The sequence below is a fragment of the Orcinus orca genome, chromosome 18 (assembly GCF_937001465.1).
Source record: "Orcinus orca chromosome 18, mOrcOrc1.1, whole genome shotgun sequence".
NCBI lineage: Eukaryota > Metazoa > Chordata > Mammalia > Artiodactyla > Delphinidae > Orcinus > Orcinus orca.
Window position 1 is genome coordinate 71,309,449 of NC_064576.1, and position 22,919 is coordinate 71,332,367.

Sequence of the window (22,919 nt, forward strand, 5' to 3'; positions counted from 1 at the left end):
CAAGCCTGTGTTCTTGTCCCTTTGCCACACCGTGTCAGTCTGGGCTCTCCTGAAAGCAGAGACTGCCCCGAAGACTTGGATGCAGGCAGCTCGTTTGAGAATGTGACCGCAGGGAACAGGCTGTGAGAGACAGGGGAATGACCCCAGCAAGGAGAGAAAGCCCATCTGTGGATCCTCTTCAAACTGGCAACCACGTGAATACCTGCTACTTGTTCCTGTGGGAGCATTTGAGGAACCTTACAGAATGTATCTGAGAATCGGCCACCTTGGGGTCAGAAGTGGGAGAAGCATTTTTCCTTGAGCTCCTGTCTCTCAGTGGTCAGAGGTGGCCCTAGAGACCTTCACCGCCCTGTTTCCATATTGTGCGTGCCAGATTGAAGGCCAAGTGGTTCCCATTGGAGTCCTTTGTCCCCACACCAGTGTAACCCTGGGGCCAGAAAGGGGAGTTCACAGCACAGGCTCAAAGCAAGGTGCTGTCAGGTCGCATCTGCTTACAAGGCTGGTAGAAGCCTATACAGGACTGGGCACCAGTGGCAGCTTTTGAAATAAGAGGTGAAACTGAGGAGACATGAGTGGTGCCCAGAGGCTGTGAGACACATTGACCAGTTATAATGAGAGAGTGGAATGAACATCTCGAATGTCACCATTCATTTATCCATTCAGTCAACAACGAACGCCAGGTACTTATGAAGTGCAAGAGAAGTTGAAATGAGTCTAGCTGAGTTTCAGATACTACAAAAAAGGAAATGGACAATGTGATAGTGTGGGAAGTGCTTCCATAGAAGTATGAGAAGGGTAGTAAAAATAAGGAAGAGAGACACCTGACGCATTGTGTGTGTGTTAGAAAGGCATGTCCTTTTTCTAAAGCTTAATCTTTTTTTTAAAATTTTTATTGGCGTATAATTGATTCGAGCTTAGTCTTGAATGATAAATAATAGTCAGCCAGTTGGGGAATTGTGAGAAATTTGAATATTGACTGTGTATTCCAATTAAATTTTAGTATTTTAATGTTAAATTTCCTGAGTGTGATCATTGTGTTGTGGTTATGTAAGAGAATGCCCTATTTTTAGGAGATACATGCTGAACAATTTAAGAGTAAAGTGTCCTAATGTCTGCAACTTACTTTCAAATGATTTGGCAAAAGTAAACATGCATGGGAAACAAATGAACAAAGGAACACAAATGTGGCAAAATGTTAACAACTGATGAATGCAGGTGAAGGATATGTAAGTGTTTATTGTACTAAACTTTGTGAAATTTTCCAAAATAAAAAAATTGGAGGGAAAAGTTAATTGGGGGCCATGGGCAGGGGCTGGGAGAGTGTGAGGGGGAGCTATCTAGGATGAGACTGTGACACAGACACCAAGGCAGGAGGAAACTTGGGGCTTTTCAAAAATTGCTAGTGGTTAGGTGTGACTGGAATGCGGAATGCTTATGGGAGGGGAATGACGGAGGTGAGGCGAGAGAAGCCTTGAGCCGTGCAGGAGTGCCTGGGCTGTATCCCGAGGGCATCAGGGTGACTGAAGGATTCCACACACCTTCTGTGTTTTAGGTGATCACATTAGCAGCAGTTTAACAAGAATGGATTAGAAACGGGCAAAATTATGGTGGAAAGATTAGTTCATAAGAAATTATAGTAGTTCAGATGACAAATTCTGTAGGCCTGAAGGAAAATGGTGCCAAAGATAAAGGGGAGAAGCCAACTTTGCGACTGTATAGGGCAGAAGAATCACCAGGACTTAGCAGGCAGTTTCAGTACGTTCATAAGAAAGCTGACTTGGTTCAGTTCCATTCGATGAGTCTTTTATACCCAAAGGAAAAAGCAAGACTTGAGACGGATGAAATCAGTTCTAGAACTTCTTCAGCCATGACTGATAAATTAAGGAGATTGATTTATACGTCAAGGGTTTATTTATCTTTTATCACCCTATCTGGTACTGCTTGGCATATAGTGAGTATTCAATAAATTTTTGAAATTGTTTTTAGAAATCATGAAAGTGGTTAGTAAAATGCTTTCTTCAGTTGCTGATATCAGGGGAAATAGGCTCTATATTTTGTTCAGGTTTTCTCCCTGGGGGCTAAGCATTTGGCAAACATCTGTCTCCTAACACCTGTTGGACTGTTTTACATGCAGTCTACAATGAGCACATGCCAGGGTAGTGCCACTTAAAGTACCTGCACTTTTTTAAATCTATCAGATGTGTCTAGAATTACTTGTCTCCCACCAACTAGTTTGTTTTCTCAGTTTTAAAAGTACAGGTATTTCTACTTCTTAGTAAACTTAATACATGAAATGTGCATTTACAGAACTTGCAAAGTTATAAACATATTTCATATAACATGAACTTGCAATATAAAATTTCTTCTCAGGAGTAATGCCTGTGCTTGAGAAGCAGTGACAGAATAAATATGGTACTGAAGCCAGGCACACCTAGACATTGCAGGTACTCTGGCAAAAGAAGAGGTGGCCTGGGTGTGTCATCAAAGGATCCCTAGGATGGGAGCAATTCCTTTGGTGGGTGGTGAGCTGAACAAAGAAGACAAGTAAGTGATAGGTAGTTACAGAAAGAGGCCAAGGAAACACGAAAGACGCCAGGATTCAATTTAGATTTTCTGGCCTTGACGTCCCTCCCCCATCCTATTAGGGAAACCGTGTGCTCTCATCACACTCAGCCACAGACGTATTACACTTGTTATAATAGCTTATAATTGTTTGCTCTCCTCCTTAGACTTTACATAAGCCCTGTGGAAGCCACCCCCCCCCCTTTGTGTCCCTAGCAGTTTACACAGTGCTTAGCTCAAGATCAGAGCTCTGTGGCTTTTTACATATATGAATGAACATACGGACAAATGAACATGCATGACTTCTTAAAAGGATCACGGGTCCCTATAGTCATAACAGGACTAGTATTAACCCTTTTCTCTGTAATCAGTTGCAGTTTAGTATTTTAAAGAAAACGTGAGATTTTTAAATAGTATACGCACATAGTCCATTTAGAGTCTTTCTAGTAGATATGAATATTAACTTGTAAAATCGTCTAAGCTCACATGCTTTACAAATTAGTGCTTATTCCTGAAGTGTTGTTCTGGGATCCGCCAAATACAAGGGTACTGCCCCAGTCTGGCCAGAGCTTTCTCCAGTTCTTCTGATTTCAATAAAATGAAGATTTCGGGATACCAAAAGAGAAAGCAGCCAAAGGGGCTCACACTGTCCCCTTTATTTACTATTAGGGACACTTCATAGTGACCGCTTCCAGCTCTCTGCACAATGGCCTTTGCTGCCCGAGGTCAGCACTTCCAAAACAGTGGTTCATTTAGTCTTAGGGCCCATGAGGACCTAGTCCACAATTCACAGCACAGCTCTGTAGGCAGCTGCTTCCCTGGGAGAGATGTTCGGACTCTTATACGTCCCCCGGGGTTAACAACTCCAGGTCCTGTGAGTGACATCTTATCATAACCCAGTGCAAACACTGAACAGCAAGCTAGCATAATTCTGGGCAAAGAACGACTTCTCTCATAAGAATTTTGCAAACAGTACATATTCTCTGTTTTGTTACAATGCATATAATTTATCTTTTGGGAAAGAGGCACACAGATCTTCATGTAATTTGCACACTAGTCACTGCTTATTAATAAAATATCCTTCTTAGTGGAAAGAAAAAAATATTCGTGATGTCACAGTTTCCCATGACACGTGCTATGTCACGATTTAGAACCCTGAAATATAATGGTGTTCCCGTCGCAAGTTCTGTTAGGAGAACGCCTTTCGATGAAATACAACAAATGATGAGAAAGGGCTTTCCATTGTGGAGTGAGAATTTTTACTTTCTCCTAAACATAGGTGGCTTTATTTATTTATTTTTCTAAATGCTAGAGTCCTGTTTGTAAAGACCCTTGTCCCATGGTATTAGACAGCTATTGCAATGATAATGTCTTGCAACAAATCACCCCAAACACAGTGGTTTATATCACCATGTAGTTATTCTCATACTCACAAGTCTTAAGGTTGACCAAGCTCTAGCTTGTATAAGATGGGCTCAGCTGGATTGCTCTGCTTCAAGCTGTGGGTAAAAGACACTAATATTTAGTCAGATGAAAACAACCTTGCCCTGTGGGACTTTCCTGGTGGTCCAGTGGGTAAGACTGCGTGCCTCCAATGCAGAGAGCCTGGGTTGGATCCCAGGGGATCGGGGAACTAGATCCCGCATGCATGCCGCAACTAAAACATCCCGCGTGCCGCAACTAAGACCCGGCTCAGCCAAAATAAACAAATAAATATTAAAAAAAAAAATATATATATATATATATATATATATATATATATATATAACCTTGCCCTATATTAGGTTCCCTAGGTTTTGCCACCATACATAATTATTAAACTTTCACTAAGAATGTTTAGCGGGGACTTCCCTGGTGGTCCAGTGGTAAAGAATCCACCTTCCAATGCAGGGGACGCGGGTTCGATCCTTGGTCGGGGAACTAAGATCCCACATGCCGTGGGGCAACTAAGCCCAACGCGCCGCAACTATTGAGCTTGCGCACCTCAACGAGAGAGCCCGCGTGCTGCAAACTACAGAGCCCATGCGCCTGAAGCCCGTGCGCCACAACTAGAGAGAGAAAACCCTCACACCACAACTAGAAAGAAGCCCGGCACTGCAACAAAGAGCCCATGCCTCAAAGAAGACCCCGCATGCTGCAACTAAGACACGACGCAGCCAAAAATATAAAGAAGATAAGTAAATAAAATAAATATACATAAAAAAAGAAGGTTTAGCAACAATGTTTTTCATGAAATGGAAGGATAAAGAAAATAACTAGAGCAGTGTCTTACCTGCAGTAAGTTCTCAAATAATACTCGGAAAAAGAATAAAGCACAGAATGTTTAAAAAATCAGAGATGATAAAATTTTATGAAAACTGTAGCATTTCGGAGCAAACCTTGGGGAAATTCTGCTTGACAAAGCTGAACAACAGACTGCTTTGTACCCACTCACTGTGTTGTTAGTTATGTTAAGAACATTCTTAGGAGGACTTCAGGTTTAACATGGCAGGTTGAACATGTTTATTTCTGTTCCCTTCCTAAAACCCATTAGACTGATAGTAGAGGAGTAGAATAGGTATAAACATGTTTTGGAAGATGGAAGACAGACGGATAAATGGTAATTAACAGTAGAAAGCTGAAACCTACTGCCTGCAAGTGTGTTTGCTGGAGTGGGGAGTGGTTAAGTGCAATGTCAAGAAATGGCCTTCAAGTACCTCTGAAGCTGGGTTTTTGGTGAGGTTGAAAATTAAAGAATTACTGTAAATTTAAAAATTATTTAAAAAGTAATCAATGGGCTTCCCTGGTGGCGCAGTGGTTGAGAGTCCGCCTGCCGATGCAGGGGACACGGGTTCGTGCGCCGGTCCGGGAAGAACCCACATGCCGCGGAGCGGCTGGGCCCGTGAGCCATGGCCGCTGAGCCTGTGCGTCCGGAGCCTGTGCTCCGCAGCGGGAGAGGCCACAGCAGTGAGAGGCCCGTGTACCGAAAAAAAAAAAAAAAAAAGAATGAGTGAATTACCACTACATGCTGGCATAGATGAATCTCACAAACTTAATGGTGAATAAGAGAGACCAGTAGCAAAACAATACATGTCGTATGATTTCATTTATACAAAAATTCAAACAGGCAAGCCGATCTATGGTGTTAGAAATTAGGATAGTGGATACCACTAGGGCAGGTAGTGGCTGGAAGCATACTCTTGGTAGTGGTCCGTTTCTCTAAGTGCTAGTTACACAGTATGTTTGTTCATTCTGTAGAAATTCATCAAGTTGATATTTACGACTTGTGCTCTCTTCTGTAAGTGTATTATTCTTCAATAGAAAGCTTACATTTCTAAAAGTTCCATAACCAAACACATCATAATGAAATTTAGACCAGAAATAGAGGAGATTCTAAGAGCTTTGAGTGTGACTGGGAAGGGGTGAGGAGATAAAAGGATCAAGACAGAAAATAACTCCACTTCTTTAAAGTAGTGCTGGAAACCACAAGACAATGGAGAAATACCTGTAACATTCTGAGGGAAGATGATTTCCAACATGTCAATCAAATTCAAGTATTGATTAAAACACAGTCTCAAAAAATTTACCACCCATGCATCCTTCCACAGGAGGTTTCTAGAAAATATACTTCACAAACATAAGAGAACAGGGAACACAGAGGATCCAGGAGGCAGAAAAGAGTGAAATGATGGTAAAAAGAAGCCCAAAACTACAGTCAAGCAGCAGGCTTAGCAATGAATTTGGACCATGGACAGGGGTCTGGAAGGAGCCAGAGTAGCCTGAGATATGAGAGCAGGTTTACAGTTCTCTTGGAGAGTAAAGTGAAAATTGGTGATAGGCACATAGAAATCTAAATAAATGAAAGCAGAAAAGATAGCTACTAACTCTAGGAAAACAAAGATGTATAAGAAAAGACATGTCGGGACTTCCCTGATGGCACGGTGGTTAAGAATCCGCCTGCCAATGCAGGGGACACGGGTTCCAGCCCTGGTCGGGGAAGATCCCACAAGCCACTGAGCAACTAAGCCCATGCGCCACAACTACTGAGCCTGCGCTCTAGAGCCCACATGCCACAACTACTGAGCCCGTGTGCTGCAACTACGGAGCCCGTGTGCTGCAACTACTGAAACCGCGTGCCTAGAGCCTGTGGTCCAGCAACAAGAGAAGCCACTGCAATTAGAAGCCCGTGCACTGCAACGAAGAGTAGACCCTGCTCGCCGCAACTAGAGAAAGCCTGCACGCAGCAATGAAGACCCAACACAGCCAAAAATTAAAAAAGAGTGCTGTATTGTGCTAGCAAGCATTTTATCAGAAAAATACACCCCCAAAAGTCAGTAATTTGTTCACTTTGTTATTCTAAGAACTGGCATGTTTTTGAAATTAAACCTAACTTTTGATCAACATAAAATGAAATAAACATTTTCATAATATTTAGTTTCATTAATTAAACCTTTTTTCTCTGAAAGTTTTATTCCAAAATTTAATCCCCATTCATGTGAATTCATTTTAAGTGGCCTTTTCTGGTGTCATTTTTTTTTAGGTGTAAGCATCTCCTCTATTACTTTTAAAATGTATTTTATAGGTGTATCTGTTATTTTTCACATTGATTAATGTCTACGCTTAATGAGCGTACAGCATGACTCAGTGGTGTAGTGTATAATAAAATTAACACATTTTTATATAAAGAGCACAGCCACCATTAAACATTCCCTTTTATTTACTTAATATTAGAGATACAGAGATGAATAAGATATATTTCCTGCCTTCATGGAGCTCACAGTGTAACAGGAAAAACAAAATGATACAAACAGATAGCTGCAATGCAAGAACTCAGTAAAACGTACAGAGATGGCACAGAAGGAGAGAGTATCTCAGGGCTTAAAAGAAGTGTTTTCTTTAGAGAAGAGGGACCTTAAAACACAAATCTTTGCATATTATTTTGGCCCACTAAAGAATTATCCTCACTGCTGATTTGCACTTTGATATTCTGCCCTTGGCTTTAATTAAAGGGCATTATAAGAAATAAATTATATATATAATTGCTGTAGGAAAGTGGTCTAGAACATTGTTTTTTCTGTCATTTTTGTGAAATCTACCCCTTCATGCAAGTAGGGCCCCAGACTTGGGCACCTTGCCTGGAAGTACAGGGAGAGGGAACCCAGGTTGAATACAGGGGTGAATGTCACCGGTCCCACTGCCAAGCCAAGAGGGAGGACGGATGAGGAAACCCAAAGAGGAGTGAAAAGGTTTCACAAAGGGTTGGAGACAAACGACAGCAAATTCCTCAGCTCAGGAGGTAACTGCAGCTGTTTTTACTATGGGTAATCGCAGCTATAGACCAGATGGGAAGGGACTTAACGATTCTTTTAGAATTTGGTATTAGGAAAAACCTCATATCCCTGAGAAAGTGTATGATTCTATCTGATAAGAAAATTATGTAAGTGACCATGTCTCACGTTTTACCTTTCTTTTTTCAATTGTGGTAAAATATACATAACCGAATTTGCCATCTTAGCCACGTTTAAGTGTACAATTTAAGTAGTGTTAAGTATATTCACGTCGCTCTGCAGTGGATGTTCAGAACTTTAGCATCTTGCAGAACTGAAACTTTGTGATATCTGTGAAACAGCAACTGCCCATTTCCCCCTGCCCCAGCCCCTGGCAGCCACCATTCTACTTTCTGTTTCTATGATTTTGACTATTTTAGATACCTTATTATATTTTAGATAAGTGGAGTTATACAGTATTTGTCTTTTTGTGACTGACTTGTTTCATTCAGCATGATGTCCTCAAGGTTTATCCATGTTGTAGTATATGTCAGAATACCTCCCTTTTTAAGGCTGAATAATCTTCCATTGTATAGATATATCACATTTTGTTTATGGACATTTGGGTTGCTTCCACCTTTTGGCTATAGTGAATAATTCTGTTGTGAACATGGGTGTGAAGATATTTCCCTGAGATACTGCTTTCAGTTCTTTGGGATGTATACCCAGAAGTGGGATTGCTGGGTCACACGTTTTCCACGGTGACCGCACCATTTTACACTCTCCCCAGCTGTGCGCAAGGGTTCCAGTTTCTCCACATCCTCGTCAACACTTGTTATTTTCCGGGGTTTTTTTGTGGAGGGCTGGGAGCGGTTCTTTTTTCTTTTGGTGGGGGAGAGGGGATCGTAATCTTCCTAACAGGTGGGAGGTGATATCTCATTGTGGGGATTTTGTTTGTTTGTTTGTTTTATCTTTTCTGCATATATGCCCAGGAGTAGGATTGCTAGATATTATGATAATTCTATTTTTAGTTTTTTAAGGAACCTCCATGCTGTTCTCCATAGTGGCTGCACCAATTTCATTTTATTATCTGTTACAGTATCTGTGTGAGTCAGGAATTCAGGATGGCTGATTCTTTTTTTTTTTTTATTTCAATTTATTTTATTTTTTGGCTGCACTGGGCCTTCGCTGCTGCATGCAGACTCTCTCTAGTTGCAGTGAGCGGGGTCTACTCTTCACTGCGGTATGTGGGCCTCTCACTGCGGTGGCTTCTCCTGTTGCAGAGCACGGGCACCAGGCTCACGGGCTTCAGTAGTTGTAGCATGCGGGCTCAGTAGTTTTGGCTCACGGACGCTAGAGCGCAGGCTCAGTAGTCGTGGTGCACGGGCTTAGTTGCTCCGCAGCACGTGGGATCGTCCCAGACCAGGGCTTGAACCCGTGTCCCCTGCATTAGCAGGCGGACTCTTAACCACTGCGCCACCAGCGAAGCCCCTCATTGTGGTTTTGATTTGCATTTCTCTGATGATTAGTAATGTTGAGCATCTGAGTGTCTTTTCATATGCTTGTTGACCATTTGTGTATTATCTTTGGAGAAATGTCTGTTTAAGTCTTTTGCCCATTTTTAAATCAGGTTATTTGAATTTTATTGTTGAGTTGTAGGAGTTCCTTATTCTGAATATTGACCCCTTACTGCATATGTGATTTGCAGATGATTGGCTTTTCACTCTGTTGATTGTGTCCTTTGATGTACAGAAGTTATGAGTTTGATAATACATTTTTGCTTTTCTTGCCTGTGCTTTTTTTTTTTTTGGTGGCATATCCAAGAAGTCCAATGTTATGAAGCTTTTTCCTGTGTTTTTCTCTAGGAATTTTATAGTTTTAGGTCTTACATTTAGGTCTTTAATCCATTTTGAGTTAATTTTTGTATATGGCATAAGGTAAGGGTCCAATTTCATTCTTTTGAATGTGAATATTGTTTTCCTAACACCATTTGTTGAAGTGACTGTTCTTTCCCCGGTAAGTAGTCTTGGCTCTCTTGTTCAAGATAATTTGACCATTTATGCAAGGATTTATTTCTGGGCTCTCTCTTTTGTACCTTTGGTCTGTATGTATGTCTTTAATCCCCTTTTGCCTTTGATGGTCAGGAAGCTTTCAGGCTAAATCAGGGTTCAACTGTAACATTTATGTGGACCTTCATGATCCAGAAGTGTATGTTCTTTTTTTCCCTGCCTCGGCCTTGAACTCCTCTTCTTTAAGTTTTTCCTGGTCCAGATTCCTAATTCATAATTCTGTTCTATTTTTATGCTGTGATAAGTTGTTATCATGAAGTACCCCATATCCTTTCTAGATAGAATGAGGCATCTCATCAACCACGTTAATCAATCTGTCAGTCAGACACGGCCACCAGAATGCACACGATCTCATTGACAAGGCATGGTCTCTCACGTAGGACAGTGCAGGACAGGATCTGTGTCACGACATATAGGCTCAGGTATTAAGTTCTCAGAGATAGAAAAGAAAGAGATCCATGTGGGGCAGAACGTCCAGGGCAGGTTGTACTTCAGCTGGACTTCTAAGGAATGTTACTCTTTGGATTGATAACCTAGAGGTTAGAGAAAACAGAGCTTTCCCCTAAAAGGTGAGCCCTGTGAGGATAGAATGAGAGGCAGGAATGAACCTGGCCTAGACCGTAGGGTGTGATTTGACTGAAGACTTGTGAAGTGGCCGAGACTGAGTAGGTGAAAGGGGAGCAGGTCGTGAAGGAACTTGAATACAGAATGAGGAATTTGGATGGACTTTCTTTTTTTTTTCTGCCCACCCACCTGGGGAATAAAGATGATCTTGTCCAGGATATAGTGCAGAGTTTTCATACTGGGGGTTTTGACCAGCATTATTTTTTTAATGAAAGAGAAAATTTCACAATGCTTTGCATATAGCGAACGTTAAGTATTGTGTCATGACACTTCTGTTGCAGTTGCATATGCGTGCATGCATGCCCGGTCACAAGGTGGAATGTTTTTCTTACTGAGAATTATGTAATCAAAGACACTGGTACAGAAGAAACCCTGTGGTTCTGTCACGGATTTAAAATACTGGGAAGCCCTGACATAGAGACATGTCAGAGCACACCACAGTACTGTGAAATCTCCAGGCTGTGGGAGCACAGATGTCCCTTGTGCTCCAATCCCAGCCCCTCCTGGCTCGGGACATCCCAAGGTGTATCCCAAGGTGTATTGGACTCCCCACCTCTGTTCAATCCTTCACTCTCTCCTGAGTGTGAGTCCATGTAGTGTAGTAGAAGGAGTAGATGTTTTAGACTCAGCTGGACCTGTGTCTGAAGCTAGTTCAGCCACTTACTGACAAAGGTGTTAAGCCATTCTGAGCCTCAGTTGCCTTTTCTGTAAAAATGGGAGGAAGTCATACCTATCTCACAGGTTATAATGAGGATTTAAAAGAATATACGTCCCCTTCTATCAAGCTATATTCTACTTCTAGGAGCATATCTATGTAAATACTCATACGTGCAAAGATTCATATGCGTGGATGGTTGATTGCAATCTTATCAACCAAAAATTTAGAAACACTTAAATATCTAATAGGTGATTGATTTTTTTAAATTATGATGTATCAGTAGAATGGAATTGCTATGCAGCCATTAAGAAGAATGAGATAGACCTAGATCTACTGATATGGAAAGATACTTGCAGTACTATTATTTGGGAAGAAAAGTTGTAAAACTGTTATCCCGTTTTTGAAAATATATAGTTTTTTGGACATGCATAAAAGATGCTGTAGTCACATATAGATAGCTATAGTAGTTATCTCTGGAAGTCAAAATTATGAGGGAGTTTAAATTTCTGTTTTGTAAATTTTTCTGTTTTTACAGTGGGCATGTGTGAATTTTATATTCAGAAACAAGTTTAGCTGAATATGCATACGTGTACAAGCATGTATTACCTAGCATAGTAATTCTGGGCACATAGCTAGACCCTCATGGTAGTTGTTATGAGAATTCAGTTTCAGCATGGGTGTTCTGCATCTTCAAATCAAACATTCCTGTAGCGGTGGAACAACCATTGTGCCTAGGATTTCTGTGTGAAAATGTACCTTTTTTAATTAAAAAAAAATTTATTTATTTATTATTATTTTTTAAATTATTTATTTATTTATTTGGTTGTGCCGGGTCTTAGTTGTGGCAGGAGGGCTCCTTAGTTGCAGCTCAAGGGCCATTTAGTTGCGGCTCACTGGCTTCTTAGTTGCAGCTTGCTGGCTCCTTAGTTGTGGCATGCGAACTCTTAGTGGGATCTAGTTCCCTGACCAGGGATCGAACCCGGGCCCCCTGCATTGGGAGCTCAGAGTCTTAACCACTGCGCCACCAGGAAGTCCCTTTAATTTTTTTTAATGTGGACCATTTTTAAAGTACTTATTGAATTTGTTACAATATTGCTTCTGTTCTATGTTTTGGGTTTTTTTGGCCGCGAGGCATGTGGGGTCTTAGCTCCCCGACCAGGAATTGAACCCACACCCCCTGCACTGGCAGGCGAAGTCTTAACCACTGGACTGCCAGGGAAGTCCCACCTTTTTTTTTTTTTTTTTTTTTTTAATTTATTTTTTGCCTGGGTCGGGTCTTAGTTGCGGCATGCGGGGTCTTTGTCAAGGCATGCGGGATCTTTAATTGCAGTGTGCAGGCTTCTCTCTAGTTGTGGCGTGCAGGTTTTCTCTCTCTAGTTGAGGTGCGCAGGCTCAGGAGTTGTGGCTCGCGGGCTTAGTTGCCCCGAGGCATGTAGGATTTTAACTCCCCGACCAGAGATCGAACCTGCGTCCCCTGCATTGGAAGGCGGATTCTTTACCACTGGACCACCAGGGAAGTTCCTTTTTATTTCTTGATAGACTCATTATTATAGTTGAGGCCTGTTCTCTTTTTTTCTTTATTATTAGCTTTAATCAGTGGGCTCAGGGCACCCCTCACAGGCTATGCCATAATAGCAATTTACGCTCATCTTAAATATTCAAACAATACTGAAGTTTGTAAAATAAAAACTTAAAGTTCTCACCCTTGCCCGTAAGTTCCATTCTCCAAAGATAGAACTGGTTCCGTGTATGGTCTTCAAAACTTTTATACATATGCAAACGTGTATTTTTGTTTTACAAATAAGATCATGTGATAAATACCAATAAATATCATAGGCTTAGACCCTTTTTAAGAGCTGTGTAATATTCTGCCTCACAGGTGTATCATTTATTTCACTATTCCGCTACTGATATAATTTTTGCTATGGCTAGCAGTGCTGCAAAAATATGTTTGTATATACCTTTTCCCACTTCAGTAAGGGGTTCTGTAGAATGAGTTGCTACAAGTGGAATTACTGTTGGTCAAAATATATCTACTTGGATAATAATTATTATCATGTGCATGAATTTACACTCCTACCAGCAGTGAATGTATGAATTCCTTTCCCTACACGCACACCTTCACCTATATTGAAACTATTATTATTATTATTGTTATTATCTTAAAACCTTTGTTAATCTAATATGTGAAAAAAAAATACAGATCTCATTGTTCAATTTGAATTTCTTTCATTGGGTGAAGATGAACGTGCCTTTGTGGCCACCACCTATTTGGAAATCTTGTGCAGGTTCTGCAGCTCTAACAGGAAGCCTGGCCTAGAATTTGCAGTCCTTGTTAAATGCTGGTAGGGACATATTAATATGCTTCAGTATGTGGTCCAAGATAGAGCATTGAGGAAGAGTAGACAGAGAAGATGGTGCAGTTTAGTGTATTTATGGCTTCGTTTCGGACAACTATGGCAGGGGTGAGGGACGGTGTGGATGGTGGCGTATTTCCACGCATAGAACTCAGTAACTGTGTGGCTGCTGATTCAGCATTCCCGAGCCCCCGACCTGTCTGAAATGCGTCCTCCATTCCAGGCCAGCCTTTCTTGAAACTGTGGACATCTGGTCCATTATTCTCTGTGTACTTGTCCCCACAGAACTCTGGCATGATATTGGTTCAGCATCTGAAGGAGCCAGTACCAGTTTATCAAGTCCACATCCGTCACGTGACAGTGCCTCACGTGCCTAAGGGATTTCTTGAAACTCCATCTCAGAGTCACTGCTTGAAACGGTCACGTCTCAAACCTCTGTCCACAAACTCTGTAAATGTGGGAAAACGTAGGCAAGACCTCCACTGCGAAAAGAGTGTTCAGATACCTTTGCGACCAGTTTTTTGTAATAGTTCAGTCACTTTCACCTCCTTAGTTGTCACTGGTTTATAGGGCATCTGTGACCCAGCATATGTGAACTATAGTTTGTCCCAATACACGTTCCCGCTTTCAGAATGAGTAGCCTTGGTAGAGGTGACGCCTCCCTGAGCAGGGGCTGTCACCAGGTGGGGCAAAGAGAGACGGGGCCCCCGGTGAGGAATGAACAGACACCGCTGTCTTGTTCACTGTTGAGAACGTCCTCACTGGTTTCTCCATCTCACGATCCAGAGATACCTACTTGTGAAAGAACATGTGTCTTTCTGACCACTCAGCTCCTCCAAAAGTGATTCAATCTCATGCAATTTTCAGTCAAGGAGATTTCCCTGATCCTTCTGCTGCTTTCCAGGTAGGCCCAGTGGTTTTCATCTTTCTGCACATCTTGAGAGTTCACGTCTTCCGAACCCTCTGCATTCACAACTAGTCCGTTGTTTCTCTTCTTTTTTAAGTCATATTCAGATATGTATATGACTGCGCATAGGGCTTCTGGTCAACCTTTGGCAACCACTGTTACCTCATGAGTTTATGTAAACTCAGTCACCAGCAAGGGAAGGTAATACGTTAGTACTTTTGTGGGTAAACATGATCTCCCCCTCCCCCAACACAGTAGTTAGTTTCTTTATATTCCTAAAAAGGGAAGGTCTCTGGGCTGGGAACCCCTTAAGTTATCCCTTCTAAATGGTTCAAATTTCCTTTACTCCAGCCCTCCAGCTTTCCTAATTAGCTTGTGGTTGGTCATGAAAGAGAGTGAGTGGCTCAAGATCACTCACCTCACTCTCTTACCTGAAAAAGGACATTTCACGTTCACATTTTGCGGGTGACAGGAGCCCTGAGTCCAAAGTTTTATGCAGAAAACAGCCTAGGAAACGAATTGCCCGGTCACTGGTGCTATAGCACATCGAGTTCCCTGCCTGGGATCAGGAGGATGAGGTGCTATAAAAGTGTCCCTTTTCAATTTAGCTTTACCAGAGTCCATAAGTCCCCTGGCAGTTTCTGTAAACAGTTCTTCTCCACTTTAAATAAAATTTTTAAGAAATTAACACCTGGTTTGCATTTTTTATTTTTTAATAAATTTATTTATTGTTTTTTGGCTGTGTTGGGTCTTCGTTGCTGAGCGGGGGCTACTCTTCGTTGCGGTGCGCTGGCTTCTCATTGCGGTGGCTTCTCTTGTTGCAGAGCATGGGCTCTACAGCGCAGGCTCAGTAGTTGTGACGCACGGGCTTAGTTGCACTGCGGCATGTGGGATCTTCCCGGACCCGTGTCCACTGCATTAGCAGGTGGATTCTTAACCACTGCGCCACCGGGGAAGTCCTGGTTTGCTTTTTAAAAATTTTTGATGTGTGAGGTAGGAAAGGCGAGAGTGTAGGTCTAGGGGCTGTGGAAGGCATTCCAGTATAAGCGGAAGGACACAAGGTTTTCATCATTAGACGTGTTTGACTTTGAACCCTGGCTTCACCAAGTATTTTGCTGTCGTGACCTTAGGAAAGTTCCTTTTAAGTCTTGACCCACATTCGGGTGAGTGGGATGCTACGACCTTGCAGGCTTGTTGTGCACATTAAATCCTAACAGCAGACCCCTGGCACAGCGTCCCAGCTCAGTAAGGGGTACTTGCCTATCTCCTTTCCCGTCTCTTTTTCTGTCACGATGAATTGGAGCCTTCTAGTCCATCCGTATTTAAGGGAGCTCTGGATGCTACATGGTGATGCTGACCCTGAGGAAGGGACAGTCCATGGGGGAGAGAGAGCTAGAAGACAGACAATCGTATTTCACCCATAGAAGCACGTCCCTGCCTGAGCCATCGCAGACTCGCGGACCCCGGGAAAGGTGAGCAGGGGCTCAGTGGTGGGAGCTGTCACCTAATGTTCAGGCTTTATTCACCCAGCTACACTGCCTCTGGGGTCCCATTATCCCCTAGAGGGAAGGGGAAGCAGTTCCTTCCTGGATTAGCTGAAGGGCAAGGTGAGAGGAGGCCAAGGGCTTTGTCCATCCTCCTGCCTCGGACCAGCATCCCCTGTTCCCGAAGTTTCTCTCAGAACTGAAGCTTAAGTTCCGGCAAACAGGAACCAGTGGGCCTAAGTCCTGGGCCCCAGCACTAGCCTCCCGAGTCAGGGTCCTGTTCCCTTTCTGAGGTAACTGCTCCTTCCTGCGTGCTCCCCTTCCTCCCTGCGGGGAGAAGAACACCGCCCCTGACCCATGGCCACCGTGGACCCTGCTCTCGTGCGGATTCTTGACCGCCAACCCTGACTACTCAGGCTGCTTGCTGGGAATGCAGACCCTCGGCCCCCTTGGTGATCTAGCCGGCCCAGGAGCCTGCATGGCTGTGATGCAAAGAAAGGGGCCGTCAGCAGGAGGTGTTGAAAACACTGAGATAAGAAACAAGTGGCTCATAGGAGCGAAGACTTCAGGCTGATCGTGATCAGAGAGGCTGAGACGGAGCAGTGCCAGGTGTTTCTAAGTTGTTAGAACACTTATGGAAATGGCAAGAGAATAAAGGTCTCCTTTGACCTCGCCCTCCCACAGGAAGGCAGTGTGGTATAGTGGGGGGAGAGCATGAACTTTGGTGTCAAATAGGCCAGGCCCCTTCTGGTTATTTGTCTTAGGACATGTGACTTAGTAGTGACAGTGGAAGGGGAACTGTGATAGTAGTTCTTGCTGTGCTGTTCATGAGTATTGAGGTCTTACTATGTACCGAGCACTTTCAGTGCTTTATAGCTGCTGTCTCCCAATAGCCCTATGAGGTGGTCACTATTATTTTCTCTATTTTATAGATAAGGAATGTGAGACACATCAGTTAAATGCCCACAGATGGAGCCAGTATCACTATTCTCTTATCCAACCTCTCTCCACCTTCATTTCTTGCCTGCCAAATGGGAATTTAAAAAACACGATTTCATAGAGTTGGAGAAACAATGAATAATTCACATCAAGTCTGTGGTGTACAAGAGGTGTTCAGTAACTGTAAATTTTCCTCCATGAGAATGACTCCTAATGAACTAATTTAAAAAAGGAGCAAAAGGCCTTAGGTACAAGGATACAGCCTAGAAGCCAGCTTCGTGTCCAACGGTAGGAAAAGGCTTAGCGCTTGATGACGGAATATTATACGGCCACTAAAATATTTATGAATACAAGATAAAGTAGAAAGTTTTATAATATTATGTTAGATTAATAAATATACAAAATAGTATATGCATGTTGATTACAGCTCTATAAATTACAGTAGGCAAGGGTTTCAAAGCAAAGTGTAATACTTAAACGTTGTTAGATATAGGTTGTTTAATGTTGTTATATATTGCCTTCCAACTGAAAGACAGAATAAAAACGAAGCAGTACCAGGTGCTGTCAGCACGATCAGGGTAACCCCAGCACGTCTCAGACGTGCAAAGGACACCAATCCTTTTCAACACACCAGCATATTCGGAGCGTGGGCTCTATCAATAACATCATTTTGTTGTTGTTATACTAAGAACGTAACACATCTGAAAAATTCTGAAAAAAAAAGTTTTGGCTTCAGTAGACATACCACATGCTCAGCAACCTGCCGCACTCCTTAACTCCAATAATGTTTCACGGTCCAGAGATTGGAAGTAGACTTTATCAGTGAGGTAGGAAAGCTTCCTTTCACATGCCTTCTGCCTTTAATATCATGCAGATTTTCTTGAACTGGAAAAGAGTGGTGCTGAAGCACTTAACCTCCAAGGAGATTATTTCATAAAATATTGATTTTTTTTTACACATAAAGGAGATAGTTCGTGAATAGAAAATGTAAGCATAAGCGAAAATTCTTGTGGTCTCTTGGTTTATGAGCACCAAAAATAATGAGTCCAGCTTACCAACCAAGGCTGCTGTCTACTATACCTGCTGTGAAACAGGCAGACCTGGAATATTATTCTTCCTTAGTGTTATAATTCCGAAAACAGATGTGGCAAAAAGAGACTAACGTGGATTGCACAGTCTTTTACTGTAGGCTGTGAAGGCAAAGCTGTAGACTTTGTTGCAAGTTGTAGACTTCTTTTGCCTCTATACTTCCCAAGCTGCAACTGGGCCTTTTCCCAAAATCAGACTCATCTTGCCGAGCTGTTGCAGGTCATTATGGTCCGCTAGCTATTACTGCCTTGTGAAAACCAGTAACAATGTCACATCACCAAAAATGCTATGGCAGTACTACGTCCTGTACCAACCTTCTCCCACCCTCCACATCTTACCTATAATCCGCCATCATTCTTGACCTTACTCTGTAGCAGGTAGCTATGCTGAGGTTAGACTAGCCTGGTGTGGTAGAAGAGCCATGGTTTCAGAATCTACAAACATGTTAGTTCATATGCTGTCACAAACTGAACTATCTTGAGAAAGTCAGTGATTCAGTCAGTGTTCGCTTCCTTAATTGTGGATAAAGAATGTTGACACATGTTGTGAGGATCAAATGAGAAAGTGCAAGTGAAAGTACTTTAAAAATAAGTGCAACGCAGCAAAGGAAACCATAAACAAGACGAAAAGACAACCCTCAGAATGGGAGAAAATATTTGCAAATGAGCAACTGACAAAGGATTAATCTCCAAAATATACAAGCAGCTCATGCAGCTCAATATCAGAAAAACAAACAACCCAATCCAAAAATGGGCAGAAGACCTAAATAGACATTTCTCCAAAGAAGACATACAGACTGCCAACAAACACATGAAAGGATGCTCAACATCACTAATCATTAGAGAAATGCAAATCAAAACTACAATGAGGTATCACCTCACACCAGTCAGAATGGCCATCATCAAAAAATCTACAAACGACAAATGCTGGAGAGGGTGTGGAGAAAAGGGAACCCTCTTGCACTGTTGGTGGGAATGTAAATTGATACAGCCACTATGGAGAACAGTATGGAGGTTCCTTAAAAAACTAAAAATAGAACTACCATATGACCCAGCAGTCCGACCCCTGGGCATATACCCTGAGTAAAACCATAATTCAGAAAGACACATGGGGCTTCCCTGGTGGCGCAGTGGTTGAGAGTCCGCCTGCCGATGCAGGGGACGCGGGTTCGTGCCCCGGTCCGGGAAGATCCCACATGCCGTGGAGCAGCTGGGCCCGTGAGCCGTGGCCGCTGAGCCTGCGCGTCCGGAGCCTGTGCTCTGCAACGGGAGAGGCCACAGCAGTGAGGGCCTGCATACCACAAAAAAAAAAAAAGACACATGTACCACAATGTTCATTGCAGCACTATTTACAATAGCCAGGACATGGAAGCAACGTAAGTGTCCATCGACAGATGAATGCATAAAGATGTGGCACATACATACAATGGAATATTACTCAGCCATAAAAAAGGAACAAAATTGAGTTATCTGTAATGATGTAGATGGACCTAGAGTCTGTCATACAGAGTGAGGTAAGTCAGAAAGAGAAAGACAAATACCGTATGCTAACACACATATATGGAATCTAAGAAAAACTACTGATGAACCTAGTGGCAGAGCAGGAATAAAGACGCAGACGTAGAGAATGGACTTGAGGACACAGTTGGGGAAGGGTAAGCTGGGACGAAGTGAGAGAGTGGCATGGACATATATACACTACCAAACATAAAATAGATAGCTAGTGGGAAGCAGCTGCATAGCACAGGGAGATCAGCTCGGTGCTTGTTGATGACCTAGAGGGGTAGGATAGGGAGGGTGGGAGGGAGGTTCAAGAGGGAGGGGATCTGGGGATATATGTATATGTATAGCTGATTCACTTTGTTGTACAGCAAAAACTAACACAACATTGTAAAGCAATTATACTCCAATAAAGATATAAAAAAATAATAAGTGCAATGCCACACAATGAAGATATCATTCCATACCCACTATGTTTATATTGACGGCTATAATCAAAGACAGATAATGACAAATGATGTGAAGGATGCAGAGGAACTGGGAACCTTGTACATTGCTGGTAGGATTGTGAAATGGTGCAGCTGCTTTGGAAAACAGTCTGGTAGTTCTTCAAATGGTTTAACCTAGAGTTACCATGTGACCCAGGAGTTTCACTCCTAAGTATATACCCAAAAGAAATGAAGACCGATGACATCTACACAAAAACCTATACATGAATGTTCATAGCAGTTTTATTCATAAGAGCCAAGAAAGTGGAAACAACCCAAGTGTCCATCACCTGATGAGTGGATAAACAAAGTATGGTCTATCCATACAATTGAATATTATTCAACAATAAAAAGGAATGAAGTATTGATCCACGCCACAACATGGATGAGCCTTGAAAACATATGCTAAGTGAAAGAAGCCAATCACAAAAGACAGTATATTGTGATTCTATTTATTTGAAATATCCAGATTAGGCAAATCTGTAGAGTTGAAAAGTAGATTCATTGTTAGGAGGACTGGGAGTTGAGGAGAGAAATGGCTACTGGCTGCTAATGAGACCAGGGCTTCTTTTAGGGGTGATGCAGTTGTTCTAAAATTGATTTATTGCTATACTCTGTGAATACACTAGAAATCATAGAAGTTTGCACTTTAAATGAATAAATTATGTGGTGTGTGAATTTTATCTCAAGCTGTTATGGGGGAAAATATAGGTGCAATGCAAAGACTATTAATAATAATAATCCTGGGCTTCCCTGGTGGCGCAGTGGTAAAGAATCCGCCTGTCAATGCAGGGGACAGGGGTTCGAGCCCTGGTCTGGGAAGATCCCATGTGCTGCAGAGCAACTAAGCCCATGGGCCACAACTCCTGAGCCTGCGCTCTAGAGCCCGCATGCCACAACTACCGAGCCCTCATGCCACAACTACTGAAGCTGCGTGCCTAGAGCCTGCGCTCTGCAACAACAGAAGCCACTGCAATGAGAATCCTGCGCACCGCAAAGAAGAGTAGCCCCGCTAGCCGCAACTAGAGAAAGCCCGCGCACAGCAACGAGGACCCAATGCAGCCAAAAATAAATAAATAAATAAATAAATTTAATGATAATAATAATAATAATACTGTGTTTTCTGCAAATGACCAAACAGAGCTGAACTCTAGCAAGGATCAGTTCAGGGCTTGATTGACTTACTTATTACCAACATCTATGAAATCAAGACACTTCTTATAAATGAGGATTCTCACAATCTGTTGGCCAGGCTACAGTTGTCATTGCCTACATATCCATGAACATCAAAAACACCAGTGTCCGGACTTGGAAAAAAGGGTGTCAGTTGCTTGCAGTAAAATCCCAGAAGGAAGAGTGAAGCACTCTTTTAATCCCTGGGAACCAAATGTTTATGGGAAAGAGAGTGGGGGAAATGATAAATCATCATGTGCTTGGCAATATTCTTAAAACAGGGATCAAAAATAGGCAAGCAAAGAATCTAGCCCCAAGAGCTCTCAGTACTTTCGGATTCTCTTAAGAAACGCTGCATTGCCAGTGCCCTTGATGGTACAAAGGATGACATTGAGTGAATAGGCAGTGACAGGACTGCGAGTCAAGGAAGGCTTCAGAAGACTGGGACTCTGAATGTGGAGACAACTTAGGAATATTTGAAAGCAATTCGTTTTGCCTATATTTTCCTTTTTGTGTATGCAAAAGAATGATAGATATTTTTTAAAATCTAAGTCTAAAAGACAACTTCATAAAGTATAAAATAAAAATTGTAAATAAGAAAGCATTATCTCATAGTTAAGTTGGTAGCCTTTTTTCTTCCTAAGTGCTACGTAATATAATGCTGCATCTTAGAATCAGAAGCCTTCTACTTGATACTATTTGGTACTTACTAAAGGTAGTTCATGGGAATTCACTGGCGGTCCGGTGGCCAGTGGTTAGGACTCTACACTGTAACTGCCAAGGGCCCGGGTTCAGTCCCTGGTCGGGGAACTAAGATCCCACAAGCTGCACGGCCCAGCCAAAAAAATAACAATAATAAAGGCAGTCATGAGGGTGGCAGGAACTTCCACGTTGAAAGTGACATCTCTGGCTGTTTCCCTGAAAAATATTATAGTGAGTCCAGGCCTATCAGGCCAGGCCTCAGACCTGCCTACCTGGCCATCCATCCAAAAAAAAGAAAAAGAAAAGGAAGGAAGGAAGGAAGGAAAATATATAATATGATTCTTGATTCTCAAGATTGAAATTGACCCTTGTTCTAGGACTTTCATAGAGTTTTTGTTAGTAATATCCATTGTGGGTTATCTATCGCCCCCTTACTCTGGGCCAGGCACTGACTAAGTGCTTTTCATGCATTTTCTCATTGCCTTCTAACAGCAATGATATGAAGTATTTCCTATTTTATAGTAAAAGAAACTGAGGTTAGGAAATATTAAATAACTCTCCCAGTGTCCTTCAGCAACTAAATGACAGAGGCAGGACTTGAATCCATCTGACTGTTGACCACTGTACCGGAATACCTTTATGGCTGATTCTAAATTGAGTCTTAAAATCACAGACAATTAAACAAATGTGAAGGGAAATAGGAAAAGGAAGATGGAATGTAGAAGTATATGGTAGTTGCAGACTTCTGGGCAGCCTCTAATTACACTGCTGGTCAGCTCGGTCAACTGCGTTTTCCAGGTTACTGGAAGGAGGTCGGAGCAAAGACAGCTGAGAATCTGTAGTTACGTGTTCCAACTATCTCCTTCAGTAAATTCTGATGATCAGCTGTAAAACTAATTCCATTTCTGTCTTCCACCTTTATTCTCCAAGCATTCTGGTTTTGCTTTTGTGTGCTGAAATACCCATGGAGAGAACTGCAAAGGATTTGAGGTACAGAGCCAGAACAAGGATATCCTATACCAAAATCCCCAGACATGGGACTTCAGAGCTAAAAGGGCGCTCTGAGGTGGGCACACATTGAAACCGCCTAGGAAGCTTTTACCAGACTTGTTGAGTGAGAAT